Source organism: Conger conger, chromosome 8 (genome assembly GCF_963514075.1).
Source record: "Conger conger chromosome 8, fConCon1.1, whole genome shotgun sequence".
NCBI classification, from domain to species: domain Eukaryota; kingdom Metazoa; phylum Chordata; class Actinopteri; order Anguilliformes; family Congridae; genus Conger; species Conger conger.
This window is the reverse complement of record NC_083767.1, coordinates 50,562,334-50,580,526: the sequence shown is the minus strand read 5'-3', so window position 1 is coordinate 50,580,526 and position 18,193 is coordinate 50,562,334.

Sequence of the window (18,193 nt, the reverse complement as noted above, 5' to 3'; positions counted from 1 at the left end):
ATGTTCCTCCAGTGACATTCAATGCATCACGGCATGTTAGCATTGCAAGTCCCTCTGGGTAAGAGTGCTTGCCAGATGAATAAATAAATAATGATGAATCATAGTGCACACAGGACGTCACAGGCTCAAGTGATGAGATCAGGTAACGTTTTTGAAAGCGTGTCTTTTGTCAAGCGCATCACAGGCTGCTGGGGTGAAAATAGCTCCGTCTAAGGAAATTAGAGTCAGTTCTCTGAAATGGCCGAGGTGGTGCTCTGTGGAGACTCTGAAGGCACAGGGTGTGTTCACCTCTGCAATCAACAGGTGCTTATCCATTCCTGCAATCAGCCCATACAGACGGCAGATTAAATTATCATATCCACCTGCACCAGCAAAACACTTGAAGATGCACCACAGCCAAGCAAAATTATACCTTTGACAGATTTTAATATTGCCTGTCGCTATGTGTCCAGTACTTGACTGTTTAAATTTTAATAGTCCTGATTAAAACCCTATTATGCTATAGATATATGTGTTTTAAATCATATGGGCAGTACTGTTGCTGTTTTGTAAGGGGTGATCTCTACTGGATGCCATGGTTAATGACATCCCAAACATCTTTTCAATATACTTGGCCCAGCTATGCCATATTTGATATGTATTTAATATATAATGTTTAAATATATGTTTCAAAAATATTGAATTACCTTTTATTTTTCAGTATGATTGGTTTCAAAAAGGTATTGAAGTGTTGGATAATGGTGCTGTGGTAAATATTAATTTAATTTGTTACCAGAGGTTCAAAATTAGGTTAAAATCAAGAGTTAGGCAAAATTTGTCTCCACGGAGCATATGACAACAGTCTGGCTGTTGCTGGCCAGTACCTAATCGTATTGCCAGTTTCATTTTCTTTCTTTTTTTGTATTTCCTGCCACCGTGAAGGAATCCAAAACTGAACTGACAGACACCCAGAAGCTGGTAAATAAAAACAATGTACAATGTATTTTTTCCAATTTGGGACACCAGTCTGTGACACCTCACAGACCAACTCACTGGACCAGAAAACTGGATGAATGTGCAAGTTAAAACCATTTGTGTCAGTGTGTTTATATAGTGATAAGCCAATCACAGCAACTCTGGTGTTTCTTCACAATCTCTGAGAAGCTGAAGGGAGTGGTTTCCTCTGGTAAGCATTTAAAAGGCTGTGCATTTTTCAGCCAAAAAATACTCAAACACTCAAATAATGAGCAATGGAAGGAGGAACACAGGTAATTGTTATGAAAAAAAGTCGGTTTCTTCAATTTGCAGTTGCCATTAAAACATAGGGGGTATTGATAGAACCTCTACCTGCCACAATTTCTGTCAGATAAACAAATGAGTGTTTTCAGAGCATACTGCTTCGCTCTAGACAGACACCGCATACGGAACATCTCATTTAAGTTTTCTGCACGTAAACAATACAGTCTTTCCAATGCGTTTTCCCATTTACCTCTGCAGCAGCTTTCATTCAGTAAAGCTCTTAAATCTGCAGGGATCCTCTGTAAAGTACGAGGGGTTTGCTGGCTGATAATGAGCCCCGGAGTTCAGAGGCACTCGGCCACAGGAAGCGGGGGAAATGGGATGTTTGTGCAGGAATGGAGGCTTCGGAGGTACAGCGCTCTGGATCACCCTTTCTGACATTTCAGATTGGCGTCAGCCTTATCATATGGACACACATTTAGAGTGTGTGAAACACAGCAAAGTGGAAGCGTTGCTGCTTTTTTTCCCTCCCCCCGACTGTCGGTCTGATCATTCTGTCAAGCTTTCCCCAAGGAAGGAATGCGCCTTCGTTTTATTACAGTTTCATAAGCAGAGGTTGTTACTGCCCTTTGTTGTGATACAAGATCATAACCCAGGGTCCAGGGAACCAATAGCCATCAGTCAGAGGTTTTAAAATCTAGCATGCATATTCCAAAAACACATATTTTTATTCTGAGTTCTGCACAACACTCATTTTTACTTTGAACCACTCAGCAGATACAAGGAACCCAGTAGCCCAGGATCCAATGTAGTGTGTATTTCTCGAGGGTAAATCCCCATAGGATCTATCCTCCAGAACAGCTTTTCTGAGGGTAAGCATTCTGTGTGATATGTATTTGCAAACAGTTTGCAAACTGCTCCAGAGAATGTTTGTTTCATAGCTGTAGATAAGATTCAAATCAGACTTAGGGTTCAAAGCACGGGAAGAAGAGGAAATTACAATTTACAGAAAATACAGCATTCATTTAAATGTTACTCAACTAAAAGTCATGGCACATACTCAATTTCAGCTCAGGGTTTTTTTTAGGTTTATTCCACAATGTACTAAAATAGACAAATCTTAATTCCAAGTTGGAAATTGGAGACTGAGAAGATTCTGCGACTCCTATATTAGTTACTATTTTAGTATAGTATTACTATTGATAGTATGAGTATGAGTTTTTGCCTTTTTCACTCTCTCAAGAGCAAATAGCTACATGGTGCCTTACTACATATCTGTACACATAAGCATGTTTTATGAAATTAGCACAGCATTCAACCTTTCTAGTCTAGTAATTCTGTCTATTGTATGAAGTCTGTCCAGGATCCTTTCTTCGACTAAGGAGCCTAGTAAATCAAAGTCAGTTGTGTAGATAGGAGAGACCCAAAAACAATCCCAGAGGGACTTACAGCGTGAGACATGAGGTATGATCCCAGACATTGATTCAATTTGATTTTTACCCTGCATTTATTTTTTTATCCACTTTGTGCGGACTCCCATAGTTTCTATGCATTTAATGATTATTAGCTTATGATGCTTTTTAAAATGGCTAAAATATCTGCTTCTCTGAAACCAGATGAGATTTTAGACTGAAAGATCCTAGATGGATGCTAAATAAACAGGGATATAGTTCCCTGGAATTGTAAGACCTTATTCACACAATATTTTAATTACACCTTGCCTAGTCATAAATCATTTCCCCCATTACAACTCTTTTATTTCTCAGATGAAACGTGGCTCACATCCCACTCTTTTTGTTGTTATGATTTCCTATTATGATTGATTTCTCGTCCTCAGCTTTAGCAGTATGTCAAATGGGATTATATATTATATAATATTATATATTCATAAATGCAGTCTGTATTCTAGCTGCTATTGTCAGAGAGAACAATTAGACCCTTTCAAAGACTGAGAGATAAAGGCCAATCACCTTTTTAATAATTGAAAAACAATGACAAGCTTTTGTACAGTTTAAATGGTACATGGCTATATGGAGGTCCTAAAACAATTAGATATTCATAATCATAATTTCTGGAGAAACAGGAAGTGAGTATTACATACTGTAGTGATTAATGGATGCTGCACATACACAACCTTGTGTTATAGACCTTTTCCTCTAAATACACACACACACACACACACACACACACACACACACAGATACACTCATACACACATCCGATCACATAGATACATTCAGTCTCCCAAACAAAAGTAAGTATATGCTCTTAAAACATTTCCTATGGTACATGAAGGTCGGAAGCCATTTTTGATGTGTGTGACCAGACATGGTGTTATCATAAATCCCTGTAAGCAAATACCAAAAATAGAATAACACAAATCGTTTCCCACAGCCTCAACATGCGATCAGTCAGATTTCAGATTTAGACTTGCAAGAGGCCACCATATCCTTTAACTCCTTCCTTTGACCTTTTCCAGTTTCCCAATTCAGATGTATGTAAGACTATCACACATCCCCACCCTATGTTTCTTTTAGACCACAAAGAAAGTTTTAAAAATGATTCATGCATCATTATAATAGTGACATCACCATGACTGGGATATTATTGTAAAATCCATCCTTTCAAACCAGTTGCAAAATACATTCTCAGCTTAGATGAATGTGTCCAATCCTGTCTGAAGAAAGAGAACATCGTGATATAACCTCACTGAAATGTAATTAAGGTTAGGGAAAAGAAATCAAAGAAAATGCTACTCCTAGATAAGATATATTTGTTCCATCGTTATTTACTTTCTTTGTCAGGAGATGAGTTTTACCTTCATAGCAGGATATGATGTCACACACATCATCAGGAACACCTGCTGAATTACGCACTGGGATGGCCAGAGTCAGGACCTCTGTTCTGGGCACACGACCTCTGAGTTCAGGAAGTAACCACCTTCCCCATCTGTGCGGTGTCCCTCCATACAGAACCAGAGGGAATGGTCATACCCTGATCCGGTCTGTGGTAAACTCTGCACTTGTAAAAGACCCCTCTCATAAACAGCCAGTTATCACAATAAGTAAAGAGAGGGTTACTTTCATTTCAACAGGAAAGACCCTCTATTGTTCCAATTCAGGGGCCCACACCCACTGAGATTTCAGGAATGCAAGGGAGAATAGCAGCGCCTCATTGATCAAGGTCAACGTTCAGCTCTTCCTGGACTTTGGGAAAACAAGCAACAGTGATAGTTCTAATTAATACACATTCAACTCACTTCAATGAACCCTAATATTACTCTGTCTCTGCCCTTACAAAACAATCATATGTCCAAAAACTATATCTGAACACCCAACATGTGAAGAGTGTGAACCTGACTTAGACAATGAGAGCAGGAAAAGTTAACCTATTTCAAGTCACATGTTTTGTTTTCACATAAATTATTAAATAAAACAAGAATGTTCTAAGATGGCCAACAGTTTACACTAAACTGTACTGTTTGTATTTTATTATATATATAATGTATTTATTTTATTTTATTTGCATCATGTCCCATGACTTGGTGCTGATCCTGTGGGACACAAACTTGTCTGTGGGTATGTTTTCTATCCTGAGAGGAAAAAGCCACTGAGCTGCATTAATGTAAGCTTGCCTGCTCACTAGCCCCTGGGATTATTTCCCCTCACTACAGACACACATTGCAGTACAGGCCTACAGGCTAGCACCAATGGTCACAGAGGCAAACCTCTAATAGATGATAGACCACTCTCACATTAGTAAGTGCTCATGTTAAAAATCCCTCATTTGTTTGCCAATCGTATCACCTAATAAAGTTAAATAAATTCAGAGAGCATGTTGTCAACAATTGTCCGCCCATCTCTCAGGGACATACAGCCTGCTGTCAAATCTTATATTCTTATATATTATAATAGGGAACCTGGTCCCTTCACGCAATAAGCCCTGCATCCCCAAACCACAGTTCTTCTGGATCTTCAATTTAAGAATTTATTAAGAATAAGAAATTATTCCTAGCACCACAATACCACAAAGACAGTGAATGGTGAACAGTGTTGATTGAACTGATCAGTTCAAAGGAGTTGAAGTGATCAGTTGTAGGCAGTTGTAGGCATTGCATTTTTTAGTTTGGGGGTCTCGTAATGTCATCTGTAATTTCAATAGACTGCAAGGTTTATTATGGTGTGTTCTTGTTTCCACAACAGTACCATTTGTGGACTTCTACACCAAACTGAAATACAGAACAACAGGCTAAAAAAACTATATCATAGAATTACTCAGACAACAGTACAGGGCTAAATGTCCACAGTGTGTTCTTTCTGTTGTCATTTCTTTTTTGCATATGTAATTACTTGTATGTACAGACAACTGTGGTCCAGAATACCTCGTAAATAAAGTTCAATATTCTTATTTTTATCACATTATTACTTCTATGGAGACCAATGACAACATTCCAATCATCACCACTTAGAGTAGCTAGCTGCTTTGCTTATTAAATGCTATTTTTTCTTTTCATATGAGAACAATCATAATAACAGAAATCTGTTTTCATTTGATTGATCTTGGCATTGTTTGTACTAAACACAAATTACATTGGGGTACACTGGCAAATGATTATTTCTGATAGCTGCTAATATAATTTGTGGATATAAATTGTCATGCAAGGCAACAGAATTGAATGCAATTTGTTCAAACATGTTTAATGTGTAGTAGCATCTTCACCAGTGGTTAAAGAATGAATATCAGGTTCTCTAACACAGCAGGACTGATTCTCTTTCCATGGGAAATTAGATGATCACTCCATCTCTGTTTGAGCGTGTTACACCAATAAATACACACACAGTGACACTGGTGTCTGATCGTTTAATATAAACATTGTCTCCGTCAATAATTCATTGGTTTCATTGCTTTATTTTTTTTCTCTTTGATATCCTGAATATATCCTCCAACATTTTCTTTTTACTATGTATGAAAAGTCTTACGATTTCAAAGGAAAAGCTCACAGGAAATGCAGGAGTGTTCATCTATGGGAAATGGCCACTTATTTTCATGTGTTTTTTAAAGCAATAGTGAACACAATAAGCATTCATATAAACTCTTTATATCTTAAGCTAAAGAACACATGAACACATATGTAATATGTTATACTCCCGTTTCAAAAGGGAAGGCATTCATATGTCCTTATAGTATGCTTAGAAGTAAGTGCATAAAAGAGGAAATACTATGTTATGGAAGTTTTGGCACATGCCGTATTAACTTGTGTAAGTACCATTCAATTCACGATCTTTTCTGCAGACAAATATGAGGTTTTAAACAATGTAGAAATGTGATCTGGGGTTCTCTCCCTTTTCCTATAAACCCCTGCTCCAGCGATTCCATCACAGATAACCTTTTTCATTTTCTTTTCTGTGGGTACTATCAAGTATCTCTGACAAAGCGATTTGCTTATTGCCAATGCAAAAAAAGAGAAATAAAACAAAATAATAATATCATCACTTTCAAAGGTTGCGGTACAATATTGAACTCGTTTGAATCCCCAGGACAGGCAGAGGGAGAGAAGGAAGATCTCATTGTTGTGTCTAGCATAGATTCCATTTTCTTCTCCTAATCTTTCATTTACTGGAGAGTCTCCAGGATCCAGTGGAAGGCTTCGTAGCCTGGGGGTGCGGTGTTTTGACAGTGCGCAAAGACTGACTTTGTTCTCCTCACCTCCCAGTACTTTCAACCACTGGGAGACAGTCAGGCTACTGCACAGCATTATAAATCTTTCATGAGCCTCCATTACCGTGAAGCAGGTTTCTCCCCACTCCCTTTGAAAAATCATTTATTTGAACATGGGCATTTTGAAAATAACCACCCACTTGCTCGTATGTACTTTAAATCAGACATACTACAGAACCACTTTCCAACAGGACAGCATGTGACGTACGGAGTGGTATATATGACAGGGAAAAGAAAATGACTTCTATAATTTAGCATGAACCTAGTAGCATGTGTGTAGACTAGTAAATAGTGTTTGCCTATTAAGACGTATCCTTTAAAAGGCCAAAGTGAGAAAAAACACATGAAAAATGTCCTGTATTAGGTAATAAGTTGAATCCAAAATGCATCCAAAATGTCCTCTCATTGTCTATTGGTGCATATCGCAGTGCCATGGTTTTTATGCATTGAGTTCAGGTCACAATTATAAGGAAAGCATTGTGCGGAAAGACAATTGATCAATATACGCTAATACTGAACCAATTGTGACAATATAGTGGCTGAGTTATGCTTGCTGTTTTCCTGAAAGGATACATTCTCCATGTCCACATATCCCCCACCGGCAGGAATAAGGCATGCCTCCGTGTCGTTGGCAGCACTGTGGCCTGTGAGTTTGTGTCTGATGATGGGGATTGTGTTCTAGCCCCAGGGTCCAGCAGACCCACATATCCACTGCGGAAAAACGCTTCTACTCAGCGCCGCTATCGGCAGCCTCTCTGTATCTTTCTGAATCAGAGGTAGGAAGGTGTGAAAGGAGATGAAAAAAGGGTTTGACACCTCTAGGCTGTGGCTGAGGGTGTAAAAGTCATCCAGACCCAGCAAACACAAAAGGGGGAGTATTCAATCCAACCAGCCTAGCACATTGTACTCAAGTATAAGCAATATTCATGGCATGTTTCCCAGTTAAGGGCGATTATTATTATTATTAATTATTATTATTATTATTATTAACACTGGAACCTCGGAAATACTGCTTACAAATATGAAAAATGCTAATTTATTATGCATTACTGTTTATCATTATACTTCTGTGTGCATGTGTATGCATGAGAGAGAGAGAGAGAGAGAGAGAGAGAGAGAGAGAGAGAGAGAGAGAGAGAGAGAGAGAGAGAGAGAGAGAGAGAGAGAGAGAGAGAGAGAGAGAGATGTAACATTGTAACATTTTGCTTCATGCATAGGCTAACTGAAGAGGCAGGGCTTATTACTTCCATTTTGTAAGCAAGTGAAAAAACAACATACTTTTTTGTGGGTAGATTGATCTGTAAGTCATGTGATTACTAAAAGTAAAACACATCTTTGCATCCACAGCACACTGAATATACCAGTAAAATGAATTGTCTATCCTCTCGAAAAAGAAGTTCTTGTTAACAGAATTTTCAAGTATGTTGTCTGTGTTGTATTCTATTGTTTGTTGTGGCCATCAATTTTATTGTACTCAATGAAATGTCTTTCTAGCTAAAAAGTTAATTTCCATTTTAAACAAAGTCATGTTCTAGACATAAATTATAATTTTGCACAAACAGAAGCACTGTTCTGGTCATTTCTACATTACAACAGAGACAGGGACACCTTGAACACGCAAAGATTTGAATAGTGACCATGTTTATTTTTATTTTTTATTTTATTTTATTTTTTTAAATCATTTCCTCAGTGCTGAGAGTGATGGTTGACTCAGTCAGATCTGCCCCATTGGAGAAGTCTTTACAACATGGAAGCCAGCTTTGTGAAAGGCTTGGTTTTTTAAAAGCATACCCTCGCCTCTTTTCAGAAAATAACTGTTGCACAATCCATAAGGCATGTAAGTCATGTATACTGTTAAAGCATGTAAAAAGCAAAACAATATTTAAATATAAAAGTTCATTTGGAAATATTTCATTTTAAGGGCATCGACTTAATTGTCCCCATTCAATTCTCTGTTCAAGAATGAGCTACAAAAATGAAAAAGAACAATATGGCTGAAAATACAGTCTGTGCATTCACAAAGCGTAACCTCACGTGTGAAACTGGCAGGATGCTCTCTGCTGTTTATGTCATTATTTCACTCACTGGGAGACAGCATTCCACCGGGGCAGGGGCATGTTGGTGAATGGATGCCATTGCAGGGGCTCTAAAAGGAGACAATGCAGGGACGTAAAGGCAGGAAAGCTGTTGTTACCTCCAGCTCGGGCCAGAGATTGGGCTTTCCAGAGGAACACATGAGAAATCCCAACAAAAACTCTATTTTTAATAATTGTGAAGGGAGCTTTGATTCTTCACCCATTCGACTTGAAGAAATTCCAGTTGAGAAATGCATTTAGGCGTAGGATGGATGTGAAAATCTCCCTAAGCTGAGCAGAGAATGCTGGGAACCTACCAGCTCTGAACTGGAAGTCTCCAGAAAATGTTCAAAAGCATACCAAAGAGTATCATCAGTGTATTAAACCAATTATATGTTGCACGTATGATCTAATGGATGGAAATTTCCCATGATCAAGTAATTATTTCTTGTCTGAGCAATTCTTATTGAGAGTTATTAAAAGCTTCCCTTTTTCTCTCCTAGAGCATATCTACAGACTGGAGCTATTGTGCAGAGAGAGGTGTTCATATTGCTTAGTTTAGCCTGTGAGGCAGGTGATTTATCTGTGCAGCTGGGTTTTATTATGATTCATATAATGTGACCAACCAAGCGGATGTGCTTCAAATGTGAATGACTGCCAACAATAGTTTCCTGAATGATGGTTAATCAATAAAGCTGGTCAGCTGAAAAAAACTAGCAAAATGTAAATGGGTAAATAAACCATTAACACAGAGAACCCTTTATTTCTGTTTAGTCACAGCCAGTCATGCTTGAAGTCATTTCCTCCATTGCCATCAATATGTAGAAGCCATCAAAAAAATCATCTTTATGCCAGTAGACTTGAAATAGCTCCGGTTAATTAGTCACATGCATTTCTGGTATGCTTGTCTAATATAAATGCAGTGAGTATTGGTTCATACACATTAGGAAAATGGGTAGACCTGACATTTAGTGACTTTGCATTTTGATTGTAAGGTAACCCCTCACAGATCATTTTATGGTAATCATATAGGAAATGTCCAGTCAGTTGTTAGGGGGAGCATATTCCATATGGGCCAACATACATTTCATTACATAAGTATCAAAGAGCCACCAATAAACAAATGTAATTACAGTACAAATAAAAGATTGCTACGCAAGTCTGACCCATTGTTATGAGACATGACACAAGATCAGACTTCAAAAACACTTTAACTGCCCTCCAGCAGCCAGCTATGAGTGAGAACCACAACATGACCATAGTCAATACTTCTGACCCAAGACTGAAGTAAGCTGCAATATATTTTAAAGTAGATATTAAATATTAAAGCAGAGCATTTCTAAATAGTGTTGGCTTCATTCCCCACAGCTGGTATTTGCCTTTATGGCGAGCGGAGTGTTGTACAAATATTGATATGTGAGTCATGAAACAGAAAGAAATGTCCATGTGCTTTCAAGGTAAACTTTTGTTTCTTCTAAACTTCTGCCATTATTAATTTTTGTCCCACTGTTTCCATAAGGTGTTCAGGGAATTCCCCATTTTTCACTCATTTTGTTTTGTTTTTTCCTGCATGAAAATATGTTTTTCCAGTGCTTTGTGATAATGTGATTGCACGAAGCAATCACACACATTTTTATTATTTCTTTGATGTGAATGAGAGGTACTTGGCCAAGAAACCCAATATCAATTTACAGATGCTACAGCCACAACAGCAATATTGTCCTTTTACAGATGGATGATATTGATGCTAATTCTAATTGATTCAGAACACACTACCAACAGAAGGCAAAGAGCCATGCACGTTTTAATTTCAGTAATGGAAAAAGATGCACCTCACTTCCTGTAACACATTCACATTCAATTTTCCTGAAGGACAAAGCAAGTGCCAAAGAGTTGTGTTGGAACTTGTTTTGTGTTTCTGTCTTTAAATCCTTAATTCACAAGAATGCAAAGAAGAAACCAATAATAATATTACTGAGAATAATTCATCATCAAATTATCTGTACTGTAAATTTTACTAATTTTGGGAGATTGAGCAGCAGGTCTTGCCTAGGTACCTAGGTTTCACAAATGTCCTCCACACTCAGACATAACTCATATAATCTGTAATACACAATGGACATTGATTCAGGCTCCACAATGTTAGAGGTTGTTTCTTACGTACATGGACTCTTGTCCCATCACCGGACTATTCACGGTTGACAAGCAATGGGGTCCGCTGTCAGTCAATCCACTGCTGTCCATTCAGCCAAGCTCAAAACTCAATTTTGGGATTTGACAAAATTATTTATTTACTAATATATAAATGATTAATTTATGAAAGATTATATGGTTGTACTTAAAAGCAGTTATTTGACAATGTTTGTGGTGAACCTAATTGTTATTTTTATTGTGACTTCTGAAACTAGTTGCAGTGCATTGGGCGTTCCAATTTAGGAGCACTATGGAGATAAGGCCTCTTTGAAATTACACTAAGCTGTTCTTCACAGACCATGCCAAAACAAGAATGAGGCTCTCTTAAGGCCGACTCACTGTGTCCTCTGCCAAGACAAAACAATCATTGAGCCATTTGCAGTGTGTCTTTAGAGGCCGCATGTGACCATTAGCAGGAAAATGCTACTTAAGACAAATGAAGCCTTTTGCTTGCAAGACATTGTCCATTGTGAGTGGAAAGCTGCAGTCGGATGTTAAGTGCATTTAAGCTGTGTACGGTTTGAGTAATTCGGTTAATCATACCACCCAGCTGTGTGTTATGAAAAACGCTGAACTAATTCATATAATAATTATTTGTGGAGTACTGAAGGCGGTGAATGCAACACACATTGCAGTTACTGTCATTTTCAGCAAGTGCAAGGATTAAAAAACATTAATTGGTGCAGCTGTTGGATTCAAAGAAGCGTGTTGTTTTTTTCAGCAGATACAAACCACATTGTAGGAATACTATATGAGAAATATGAGTGTATTCTCATCATGCAAGACAAACTCTCTGAAGTGAATTATACACACACAAGAATGCCACACGCACACACGCATATGAAACACAGTCCTGAAATATCTGTGACAAATTTGGCTCTGTACTTTGCCCTATTGGATTTAAAATGAAACAATAAGGCTAAAGCTTTAAGGGTATTTGCAGTGGGGTGCAAAAATTTGGACACCCCTGGTTTAAATGTCTGTTACAAATAATCTGTATGTGATTGAAAGCAAAACAGATATTTTAAAGCAAGATTGCTTTTTATTTAGATGTTATACTGTTCAGAAGTTTTTTAGTTTTTTTTAAAGGAAAGAGGCCCAGTGCAAAAGATAATTCTTTGTTACTCTTTAAAAAGATGATAACTAAGGCCCAGACCCAGGTGATTTACTCATTAGGGCTTCAATGAGTCAGGTGAGAATAATACCAGGGCTGAATTGTTTATGCTTTATAAAGTATCCAACTGCAGTGGCTGTTGTGTCTGGTGGTGTCATGGGTTCCTCTAAACAGTTGTTCAAGGATTTCAGAATGAAGATGGTTTCATTTCCACCAAGAAGGAGAAGGCTACAAAAACTTGTACCTATTTCCACTGTCAGAAACATTATTGGAAAATGGAAGATAAATGGAACCGTTGAAGTCAAAGCAAGGTCTGGAAGGCCAAAAAAAGATTTCCAATATAATGGTCCGATAGAAATGCTCAGAAGAACCCACACATCACTGCAAAAGAGCGATGAGTAGCAAACACAGGTCTAGCTGTTCACAGGACAACAATACAAAATACTTCAAACAACAAAGCCCTACATGGCAGAGTTCACAGAAAGAGCAACCTAAAAATAAAATTAAGCGTTTGAAGTATGCAAAAGAAAACATTGAGAAGCATGAAGCCTTTTGAAACAATGCACTTTTAACTGTAAAAAAATAAAATTAAAATAATATTGCTTTATGTGAAGGTTTGCTTCTCTTCACTTAGATATTAATTGTAAAAGGCTTTTTGACCAGGGATGCCCACATTTTTGCACACTACTGTACATCCATATCCAGTAGGAATCTGGTAACCATGTTGGGCCTTCATAGGTGACCCATTTCTGCTATGGCTACAATACCCACACTACGGAGCACATCACCTGTATGATATAAAAATTAATCTCACAGTACCCTGCCTGCATTGTTGTTATTTAATATACTGTAGGTTTCTGCTTTACAGTATTTCAGCCAGTAACATACTTCAATAAAATAACAAATTTGTGTATTCATTTATTCAGTTCCAGTTCTCATATTCATATCCTTAATAAAAACCGCTGTGAGTTTAATCAAAAATCTGTAATATCAAAATAAATTCCAGCAACAATAACCTTGCATGTTGTGATAGAAAAGCATAAATTCGCAGACCTATAATAAACACAGACAAGGAACAGATTCGATCACATGATTCCTGTGCATTTTCATCAGTAGAACTGCATTTTTACTACCAAATGAGTGGCACAGCAAATAAAAAAGCTTTGGACAGTCTGTGTCTGTTTTCCCCTGAGATCCACTGTTTTAGCTAACACAACATGTAGATACTAGATACGAGTGTATGTATTCCACACTGACCTGCTGATTGGGGAGCACATTTAGTTTGAAATGAAGCCATGTACTTTGTTTTCATAAGACACACCACCTCATTGAACATCTCCCAATTCCACCTCACTTTAAAGTCAAAAGAGCGTGATAAAAATGTCAAAGTCATGAGTGCTCAAGGGCAGTCACCTGACCTAGGAGCTACAGTTATGAAGGTTAGTATGGATATCATGCACCATATAGAAAATAGAAACTAATTGTGTCTTCGGGAGTAATGTGCTTCTCAAAGGTGTGTTAATTTTTCGCTGAATAGGAGACACACAATATCTTATTCTTATCTGAATAGGAGCCACACTACCTTTGCACCATTATGCATATGGTATTTCAATTTCATCTTTTGTACGAAAAGGGTCTGTTGACAGTGACACCGAAATGCAAGTGTTTTTTGCTTTTTTTTCCAGTTAAGATGAAGTTACATTCTGCATAACTGTGCTCACAGTGGTGGTAATAATATTTTTTTCTTTTTCCCAAGAGTTGTTCTGGTAGCAGTAGCACTTGCGGCACAGCTGCTCTGTTTTGATGCAGGAAATGGGAGCATAACCTTGCCAAAGAACCTGGGAAATGCTTCCCTATCTTTGCTTCTGACCTCCAGAGCTGTTATCGAAACACTGCAACAATAGCAGGGTCAAACAGTCCTCTCAAACAGACCAGAGACAATACCGGCATTCTTTTTTTACAGAAATCTACACAAATGGTTTCTTAGTCACCCACGGAAATCTCCATAAATCTGTCACCCTAAAGAGCCCTTGGCATGTCTGCATGTAATCAGTAGCAATCTTACACTGATGGTGCTTCCAGAAGCAGGAGATACTATGTTAAAGCACAAACTGCACCAAGATGAATAGTCAAGTAGGGGGTTTATTGAGGTTATTGGTTTGTTGTCAGATGTCTTGAAGCCTTGCGGAACAGATTCTGTAAAACCTAGCTGCATTAAAACTGGCAAGCAATCAGATCTAAGAAATAAAATGTCAAAAAGACGTTCATACTGCTGCTTTGAGTTATAGTAAAGCGAGATATTATGTAGAATTCCAAAGAAAATTTGCTTTGAAATGCAATATGGAAAAGTAGCTATGGCTGCATCAGTATTCCAGTAGGATGGGCCCCATGTCATAATGTTATTTCAAAATGATCCACACAAACGGAATTCTGAGAACTTTTTGTTTTCTTACAAGAATTTTGATATTGCAGCTATCCTCAGGGGTTTACCAAACAACACAGTGCCACACCATAATCAGTGTGGGTAAAATTGCTAAATAACATTGCAGCACCCAGTCTGCACATTCTCCTGTGACCTCTCATTAACAAGTTGTTTCTGGCCACAGAACTGCTGCTCACTTTACATTTTGGTTTTTAATACCATTCTCAGTAAATTGTAGAGAATGGAGTAGAGAATGGGCAGCCATTTCCGGCACCAAGAATCATACCACGGTCAAGGTGACGCATCCATTCTAATGCTTGGTCAAATAAAATAACATCTTCAACATCTGAATGCTTTATACTGTATATTCAGTTGCAGCCACATGATTTGCTGTATGGATGAACAGGCCCTTTGGGTTAATCAGTAGGTGTACCTGATAAAGTAGCTAGCAAGAGTGTATACAAAGAGGTTTACCATAACAAGCATGCCCACCTTTAAATTTTTAAAGCAAAAATCACCATCTTTATTGCTTAGAAAATCTCACCATGCCATTTATGGGAATTTGTTGTTTTGCTTTCGTCTGCAAACCAATTTTACATAAATTCTTCCTTAAGTTCAGTCTTTTTCATACATACCCCGATTATGCAAAATGACCAGGGTCAGCTCATTCTTTTTAAAGGCCAAGATCAGACTGCAGGGCTTGCCAGACTTAAAAAAGAAACGCAGATCCAGGTAATTGCTGACCGACTCTTGGGTTTTGCCTGCATTTAATGATGACATATTTCATAAATTCTGTGATCCCGTGGATTTCCATTCAGCGGTACACAGCTAGAGCTAATACCACACAATTTCTGGTCTTGTAGCTGCTTACGCCATATGTAAAACCTTTTTCTCACCATCTGTTTCAAGATTAAAGTTTCAAAAACAGTCTTTGTGCAACACAGTGTCCTGTCGTCCATCATAGTCCGTGCAGCATTTGACACATTTGCCATCCATTATTTGCTCATGTCATTATGGACCCTAGATCTTGGCAAGGGTTGTAAAATTTTGGGAAGGATACATCATGCGATATGGAATGGGTGGGGGACACCTGAACTTTACTCCTGGATAAAGAAAATGGATAGGCCCCGCAGGCAAGGGGCACCAGAGAGACCCTTAATCCCCAACAGCACCTGAAGTCAGTCGTCTCGATTATGCCCTAAACAATAAGCTTAATGCTCTGCTGGGTTCTGCAGAAGCACTTTGGTCATGAATCTCACTAAAGGTCAGACACATTTATTGTCTCTTCTGATATTTCATCCAGGTTCCATTAACAGAAAAAAAATAAACAAAATGTTTAAAAAAATCACTGGAGACCAAGTTCAGTCAAGACTTTTTCAGTAAATTGCCAAGACACATTAATGTAAAATAGCAAGTGTAGCATATAAATTAATAGTTAATGGCAGATATAAAAGCAAAGCAAAAAAACAAAACAAAACAAAAGGAAAGCAAGTCAAATTCACATAAAGCCTGCTGGATTTCACTAAACTATTATCTTTCAATTATGCCTTTTTTTCAATTATACTCTGGATAAGACCATCTCTTAAATACATAATTGTAAATTAAAATGTATAAAATATTGATCAGAAAAAACACTTTGATGCTTTCTTGAGGGCTCAAGTCTGTAGAGATTACATTACATTTTATTTAGCAGCCACTTTTATCCAAGGCAAGTTACTAAAAGATTTCTGTGTAGAAATGTACCACATCAAATTTGTCCATTCATTTTCAAAAATAGGGCTTGCCAATAAGCTCTGAGCAGTGGGGCTGTGTTCTAACAAATCTGAGGGCCAGTAGGTGAGTAATTGATGATTTACTCATGAAGAGACTGCAGTAATCATCAACCGAGGAAACGTGTGGGTGACAGGGTGAGGTACATACCACAAGCCTGACTGACCTGGGGAATGTTCACTTACTGAGACAAACTCAGCATTAAGGGACGGCATTTATTTGGCTGTTAAATTAAGGTTCTTAGCAGGCCAGGTTAGAGACACTGCTTAGCCATAGGCAGTGGTTGAAGCTGAGAAAACCCATAGCTGGAAGGAAGCTTGGTTTAGCTTGCACATAATAGCAGCTGATAACTGCCCCATGTGATTCACCCAAATGAAAGAAGCTGAGATGAGCAGGCATCAAGCCTTGTGGGACACTGGTTAAGAGGGCAAGGGGGAGGAGACTGATCCCCGCCTGGCCTCCTGGTCAGAACGCTCACTTAGATATGAATGTGAGTGTGGCTTCTGAGAAATGAGACTACGATCTAGTATTTGATGGTGTCAGAGCCAGACAGCTAAAAGCAGAATGACAGATATTTTGCTTTTCCTAAGTAGAGAGCCTGATTGCTCTGTAGCAGATGGAGAGACAGTTGGTTGGAGAGACTACATGTTCAAATGTTTTTTATAACAGGAGTGAGACTGGTTGGCCAGTCATAAAATGAAAAGATGCATAACTACAGATGCAGCCAATGACTTCTGAGTCATATTTGCACTCTGTATCTTGTGAAATTTTGCAACTGGGAGTTTATTGAAAATGTGGTAATTTCATTTTTTTTTCTCTCTGAATGATTGATGAAATCCTTTGTTTTGTCTGTGTTAAGACCACTTGACATGAGTCTATGCCCCATCTGGGCAATCCCATTCAAAAAATTTGTGGAGGAATCATTAAACACACCCATAATGATTCCCCCACACATTCCAACAATGTCAAACGCATTTCAGCTGTAGAAGAGAAATGAAAAATGTCTGCCTGGCAAATAGAAAGTTGTGAAATGTTACCACTATTATGAAAAGTACACAGCTTGATTATTTTCATATAATTGACAAACATTAACCTCGTCAAATACGTAAAGGTAGCTTAATGTCGGTCTCTGTATAGGTTATTTATGTATTTATTATAAGTGCTATTATTGATGAAAACAACCATTAAATAATGAGTTGACTACTTTCTATAAATGTATTGACTCTGGTCAATACATTTCTCAAATTTTGCCTACTGTCAGGAAATTCTAATTCTGCCTACTGTTAGTTACATTATAACCAGTCTTGAATTTTGAAGCATTACAGTAAGTGTGACTTCTCAAAATTCACCAGCAATTAGAGGCTATTTACGGAGCTGGGGGTGCAGTACTCTGTCAGATTAGTGCCTCATCAGTTTCGGGGCTCATGTCTTTCAGACACTTTGTCATTCATGCTCTTACAAATGTACCGACTGCAATGAAATGGCTCGGGGGTGGGAGTTGTGTTCTGAATAGCAGGGCAAGAACAATGAGCTGTAACTGAGTATATCTGCACTACAGGACAAATTATGGAAATGACGCGATCGATGGAAGCACGATGGAAGTCCAAGTGAATTTATAAAAGACTAGATCCCTTTATGGTGCTCTGTGAGAAAGAAAAGGAAGCTAGACTGTTCTTTTTTTCT